We start from the raw sequence: 8,095 nt of genomic DNA, 5'->3' as shown, positions 1-8,095 counted from the left end.
ATCATGTGTGGTCTTCTTACTGTGAGTCGTTACTTTTTTATGTCTTTATCCTGGACACCTTGTTTGGGTGGAACATGGGCACTATGTACTATCTTCGCAATATGGAGGGGCACTGAAAAATTGAGAATAGGGGTGAGGAAAATAAGTTTGAAAGTCTGTATATCACGACCTCGAAAGCCAGAAATCAGACACAAGCATCAAACTCTCTAGGGTGCTTCAGCGAGCTCAATGGGGTTCGAGAACAACTAGTTGAAGATGCCTGCTTCAGAATATAATGAAAAATATCGTTTCTATCATCAACAATATGGTATCAAATTAAAAAGTTGGGGCCCTGCTCATTAACGCGCATTAGAATTAATTTTTGTTCATCGATATGTCTGAGGATAAGTTGCTGCTTAAAGTCCACTAATTTCATGTGTCTGCAATTTGATCTTCATATAAACATTGAATATACATTTTTTTCTCTCGAATCAATATTATTAATTAATGACATTTTTATACTTGGCTCTCTCGCACTCTCTTTTTTTTCTGCTTCTTCGTTAATTTTGCGTGTTAATAAATTAAAAAAGAGATAAACTAGATGCAAGGAATTAGTATCTTGAGCCCACGATACATATATATACGTATTTATTTATTTAAATGCATAGTAACCAATACATTCAAGAAACGTGTTTCTCAATTTCCAGCAAAAAAATTAATTTTCACTGATGCTAAAAATTAAAAAAAAATGAAACAAAAGAATCTGTCGGCGCTTTATGTCGTCAATAAAAATCACATGTTTACCCACAATTAACGGGCAGAAAAAAAATTAATTAGAAAACCACCTCCTCGCAACTCCCACAAATGAATGCTAAATTCCATCATACGCGTGGCCACAGCATGAAAACAGTTCTTGGAAGTGCACATAACTGCAAAAATCCGCAAAAGAACCGGAAGAAAAATGAATTAAGGAGAAGAAAACAGAAGAGCGAGAGGGAGAGAGAGAGAGAGCTAAAAAAAAGGCAATTAAATGTCTTTCGGAGAACAGATTTTCAAGCTTCATAAACATGGAGCATTCGTTCACTAAATGCAAACAAGAGCTAACATTGAAAGAAGAACTCGAAGGTGGTGGCCGAGATGAGGCCAAGAGAGAGAGAGAGACACACACACAGATTATATATGTGTATGTAGATATATATGAGAAAAAAGATGAGGAGCAAGCAAAAAAGAAAAAAAAAAGTAAATTCCGCAGCTCCTTACTAATTGGAGTCATCTTCTGAGATTATCATTACGAAATGTAATTAAACAAGATGAGCAAAAGGAAGAGGAAAAAGAGTAAGGGCAAACAGGAAGACTAAAAAAGGAGATGTGGGAGAAGGAAAGGAAGTGGGTTTATAAGGAAGAAGGAGCTGGTGTTAGGCATAAGAAAAAGGGAACGAACGCCATAAGGGAAAAGGGCATAAAAGCGGAAATCTTCCTGACAAATCTTTGTTTGCTTTTAATTAAAGAAAGTCCTCCGAACAAACGTCTGGGCTTTAATGGAAGTCTTAGCTTCCCCGCTTTTACGATGTTGACTTAAGTAATTGGATGAAATATATAAATACGTTCTATACTTCTTTTTTGACGCTTTTCGAAACTTCTCATTCATGTTCGTTTCGGGGGGTGGAATGAGCTGGTGAAAAAGGGAACTTCATTCGTTCTTGTTACCATAAAGCGTTTTCGACAGGATGCCACTAACCATGTTAATTAGAAATTTTTGCGGTGCCAAAAAAAAGCGTATCATTTTTTTTTTTACTTTCTCGATATGCATATATGAAGTACGTACTGTATTTGCATCATCGTTCGGTCTGTGATGTTGGTAGCTTATATTCTGTTTCGCTGATGGAGCCCAGAATTTCAATCAGGATGATGTCTGTGACGTTGTTTGATTTCTTTAATGAAAATGGTGGAAGCGTTCTGGTTTTTCTCCCTCTTATCGCGGAAATTATTATTTTTTTATTGCTATCAACTATTTTCATGCTTGGAATGCATTTTTCTTGAATAATGCAATGAACTGTTGTGATTATACAGGATGCATATGCGCTGCAAATTACTGGTGAACAGTTGATTCTGGAGGCATATTTCCAATTAGGAAAATTATCCAAATGTGTAAACCTCAGATACATCATTCATAATGCAATGGGTTGAATAGTTATTAGAATAAAAATAAATTAGCTTTCTATATGGATACCCTGTGCACAAAAATCCAAATGCCCCGTTTTGCCTGAGCCCAACAAAACATTCCACGTTTCCCAGCACATTATTCATTGAGATATTTAAATTCAAAAATCGGGGGAAAAAAAGGGAAAAAAACCCAGCATAAATGAGGGAAAGAAGCGTTGCTCGTTAATTTATGCTGTTATATTTTAGAAAAAAATTTCCGATATTTGTATGTTGTAAATGAATAAATTGATTTGATTTGATTTGATATTTTATTTAAAATATTTTTAGTGAAAAAAATGACATCGAGATATTGAAGAGTTTTCCTAAAACTGAATATTGTACTTAGAAACGTGAAATTTTTTGTTGCCCTCAGGAGAGACAGCGCAACAGCTTTCTGATTGGGTTTTTGAGGAAAGATTGACTGTGCATAAAAAGTTTTTATTTTATTTTAATCAACCCATTATAATATGAATGATGTGTTTGAGATCCACGCGTTATTTGGATGCTTTTCCTAATTGGAAGTATGATTGTGGGGTAATTCAAGTATTACATCAGCATCGAGGGGGGAGGGGAGTGGGTTTCGGATTTGCTGATTTTTGATGACGAGGGGGGAGGGGGGGGGTTGAAGTTTGTTTTCGTCATCAACCACCCCCTTTTTAAAGATATGAAATCTAAGCTGCTGATGAAATTTTGCTGGCGGGGGGGGGGAAGTGGGTCAAAAATGGCTGAAAATCTGCTTACGTAATACTTGAATGGCCCCTTTAGGATAAACGGTTCACCAGTAATTTAGTTACTGGACCTGTTAGTTATACATCCTTTATATCGTATACGACGATACGAATTTCGGAATCATATGCGCTTTTTGTGAATTTTTCATGCGAACTTCATACAATGTTACTCAAAGCCACATAAAAAAGTCAAAACATCCCACAACTCATTAGAACATCACTGAGGACTACAGCGCAAATGACTTGGGTAGATTCAGGGTTATATTATAAGGAAGAATACATTTTTTGTGATTTTCAAACACGTTTTTAATTGATTTTCCATGTACACCAATAGTTCTCAAACGCCACTGCGTCATCGTGTAGATATCGTGCTGAACTCTCATCTTGAGGATACAGGTTCGAACCCCGGTAACGGCATGGTGGTGGTCGGCTGAAGTTGGTTTTCTGCAGTTTTCCAATATCGAGGCACCAATGCAAGTGGTCTCTCATTTGAGGTCACTTCGAAGGTAGGCCTTCAACTTGATATGTGAAATATGACATGAATATTCACGCATTTACCATTTTTATTTCAAAATATGGATGACGAACCAGGAAGAACACGAAACAATGACAACTCTCACAACATAAGCACGTTAATGCCATGCATATATATGCTCACAGCACGTTCTGACATGTACCGATCCGTTAGACATTTTGCAGAAAAATGAGTATGAGCTGCTCCCGTGGATCAACAGAATAGTTTACTAGACATAGTGCATTCGTAAAAGAACCACTGCAAAGCAAGAACACAGGTACATTCTCTGCTCTATACTTCAATGCCTCCAGCTCGCCGTCACATCCTTGACAAAGGTTGGCAACGTCCCTAGAAGCCGCGACGCACAATTTGAGAAATACTACTACTACTTAACTGTGCAAGCACCTCGTAAATATTCTTGCGGAATTTCCAAAGGATAAATATGTATATGCCGAAATGTGCGATGTGATGTACGTGTAGCCCTAACATATTTATGTCGTCAGCGTTGTGCTTGTCTCGTGTTCTTGCTGGTGCCGCTATCTGCTTTCGATATTGCGAAGGTGAATGCTTGAATTTTTTTGTTATGCAAATATCGTGTTGATGGTTTGCTTGTTCTCTGCGGAGAAACATTTTTTAATGGAAGTTTTGAGAAACAGTGATTAGATGATATTTTTGGCATGGGTCCAGTGAAAAAAAAAACGTGACACTACTAAAACACCATGAAACTGAAATGGATAGTTAGACCCTCTCCCCCCCCCCCCCACATAGATTATTATCAGTATCAATGTGATTTAATTTCAAAGTGATATTAAGGAAAAAAACACATATGATCAAGATTTATTATAATTCAATTATTTTATTGGGATTGCATTTGTTAGTCTGATCATAAATCCTCATACTTTCCCGATATTTGTTTACGTTGGATCAAAACTTCTACAGAATTTCTGATTTCTCAGGATTGTTTTACACAATCTTTTCGAGTGCAATTGATTTGAGATTACAAAGCGTTCATGCAAGTGCCAATTAAATTAATGCACAAAAATGCCGATATAATAATTTGATAGCCTACATAATGCGTGTCAGACAAAAATGATCAAGTTCCAGATCATTATCACCACAAAATGCAACTGAATTATCTTTATATTGGCTTATCTCTATAATAACCATCTTTGCTTTCTCATGCTTAATCTAATTCCCTCGATAAAAACTTATTACGTTTCGAAAACATTCTATGATGGAAATGAAAAAAAAAATTGCTGATTAAATATAAATGTTTTTTCCGACTTTTTATTTTTCCATCTTAGACGGAATTACACCGATTCGAAACTAATACTTTCCCCTATTTCTCTGTTAATTATATTTTAGGGAGGAAATTGATTGCGGTAACAAAGTAATCGAAAAAAATGACATCGAGATATTGAAGAGTTTTCCTAAAACTCTCCTTCCAAAAATTTTCATATTTTATTTCCAGAATATATATAGGGTTTTCTTTCTTTTTCTTCCGTAAGATAAGAGTTCTAAATCAGGTTTTGTATCCGCCCTCTCATCAATATAAATCACTCATTGTATTTTGAACTAATCTGGATCATTTGTTTTAATAAGCCCAACACTAAATGAGAAATCTAATAATTAACGGCACCTATTCTTATCTTTATCATCCAATTTTGACTTTCCCAGACAGATATTTATCCGTGGATTTAAATAGAATTAATTATATTTCGGTCAATTATCCCGCGGTCTCTTAATGAATAAAAATTGCAGACTCTTGCGATTGGCTGTTGGAAAAGGTGGGACGCGGAAGAAATGATTTTTTCTCGATTAATAATAATCACGTAGAATACGTTCTGTCAGTCGAGAGAATATACGATTCGTTATCATCCATATCTTTTTGTTCCTCCTCCTCCTCCTTCATAACATAACAAATAGATTCGAGTTCTCCTGCGTAATTAATGAAACAAGAGATTTTAGAAAATATTTTTGCTGGAAGGAATTCCGAAATTTAGTTTATGAGAATTATTATGCTTAAAGGTGTATTCAGTTATAATGAGATATTACGTTCATTATAAAGCACAATAACCAATTAGTATCGAGTTTAACCTCTACTTTTAGTTGCTGGAAAATGAACATTAAGCTTTACCGTATCTAACATGTTTGTGTGCTTCTAATTATATGGGGATTTATGTACACTGTACTGTATATGTGTTAGAATAATTTGAAAAGTCTCTTTTTTTATATATCCATCGGATTCAAACGTAAAAAAATCAACGGTTTGTAACTGAAGATCTAAAACGTTTATTAAGTTTAACTTTTTAATCTTATAGAAAAAGTTTACCAATGAAAATCAAAGAAATTGAAATCTGTTGTTTTTATATGTGAATGGTACTAATCGTAGGAATTTTCATTATACAGGGTGAACGTGACCTATTACGTCAAACGAAAGGGGGTGATAGGCTAGCCCAAGTAGATCATGAAACACTCCACCAACCCTGTCTTATTCCGAACCGTTTTCGAGTTATGGTAGATAATCAAATATGGAAGATAAATGCTTCAAGTAAAAAGAAAAGCAGAATTTGAGGAGTTTCTGAAAAAAACCTACACAAAAACCAAGCGCACGTTTAGAAAAAACCGAAAAAAATCATATAAGTTTGATAATATTTCCATCGAAACATCCATTGGCGAGCTACAAACTCTGAAAATTGGCAAAGTTCAAAATCGAATCAAATCTTTTTAATCGCCAATTCCTCAAACACCTTTTTACATTAGCTACAATTGGTCAAATTTATCATTATCCATTGCACCAGCTTTCGAAAGAGACTACAGTAAACCATACATCGGTATTGTAGTTCAAGAAAAATTCAGGTTTTTGTTCGCAATGCATCACTAAAATCAGCGTATGTCGAAGTAGACATTTCAGTAGATTTTGGCGACAATTTTCCACTCGCCAATCTCTCAGCGTTCTTCTGATATTCTGATGGACATAGCGACACTTATTATAATATAATGACACAAAATATTTTCTACTTTTTCCAAATATGTGCTTAGTTTTTGTGCAGGTTTCTCAGAAACTTCACAAATTTGGGATGAGCTTATCCATCGCCCCCCCCCCCCCTCCCATTTAATTTGGCAGAGTTGGTCCCGTTCACTTTGCATGGAATTTATGTGTTGGAAATAAAAAACTCCAGTCTCTCTCTCTCTCAAATTTTCATCATAGGTGAATATTTAATCTTGCAAAATGGTCGCTTATATAGATACATGAACGATCATCAATTTTGTTATTTGCAATTAAAGTCCTAGCTTTGGCAGTGGGGCCTAAATTTTTAATACTGATGGACCCTGTGAGCGCCGTCATAAAAATAATATTTGCATAAATGCAGTCAAATCACTTTTTCTAACGCTCAATGACCATGCATCCTCAACTCAACATTTCTTGCTAAATTCGGCAAAGAACAATATGATTAAAACTGGCTTATGGAAATGTTCTCCAACTCAGTCGTTCTTAACATGGATTCACATCATACTGTTGCAGTGCTGAGATATGCTAAGAGGCCACGAAGGCGATTAAAATAAAAGGAAATCCGATGCAGCTGAGACCACAGAGAGCTGTTGCAAAAAATACAGATGTGAAGAAGTGTGTGTGTTTGTGTAAAAGCGTATAACAAGGTATTGAGACAACGTGAGTATATGCTAAAAATCAGATCACTTTTTCGTGAATAAAATAAAACCCACGCAAGAGGGAGGCCTGATGGTACTATCCTGGAAATCGACATCACTTTGAAAAAAATAGTACTATAAATTTACTTAGAGATCACTTTTATAATTTGAAAATGTATTTTTTTTCCTGAATGTGGAGGTGCCTGGTTAAGACATAGGGCCCATAAAAAAAGAAATATGTCTGAAAGTGGGGTCCCATGAGCGAAAAACTTTTAAGAAACACTGCTCTAAATGAGTATGTCACTTAATTGCTATCACTATTTGTTCACTCTATCGAGAATATACCAAAGACAATATTATTTTTCTACTTTTTTATACTAATTTATTTGGTAGTTATTTTTGTAGTGAAATATTGCGATATTTTCGTATGGGGAATACGAATGCACCGCGATTTCTTTGCAATGGAAATTAATTGGTAGATACGTAGTACCTGTAGCATTACCTCATTTTCTTCCTGAGGGGGTTGAAATAAAATTAATATATTTTTTTATAAAAAAATATTCTTTATAAATGACAGATGACGTATAAATTCCAATAGAGAGAAAAATTGTCATTTATTCCACAAAGGACTCGACGAGCAACGCCTTCAATTCCTTAAGATTGCATAAGTGGTGATATAGATAGGAAGAGGTGATAGACATAAGTACGAAAAATTTAACACATTTGAATTAAGAAACGCTGCAGATTATGGGATTGCATTTTTGTCAAAAGGAACGAAATATGCATGATTATACACCACAACAAGTTATTGTTATACTATTGTATTTACTGTTACACTGTATCGAGAATATCTTGCTCAAGAACGGATTATCATGTGTGTATCCGTCTTTCATATCAATTAAAAAGTTTTTGCATAATTCTATTTAATTTATTTGAAGCGAAACATATTGTTTTAAGCTCGACAGAAAGAATAAAAAGTTCCAAAATACTGCATACAGGGTGATTAATTAATTTCCCTTGC

The sequence above is a fragment of the Pholcus phalangioides genome, unplaced genomic scaffold, assembly GCF_987345545.1.
Source record: "Pholcus phalangioides strain wild (caught in Gottingen) unplaced genomic scaffold, Ppha-v1.0 ptg000004l_1, whole genome shotgun sequence".
NCBI lineage: Eukaryota > Metazoa > Arthropoda > Arachnida > Araneae > Pholcidae > Pholcus > Pholcus phalangioides.
The sequence above is the reverse complement of the archived record's forward strand: the minus strand, read 5'-3'. Positions refer to the sequence as shown.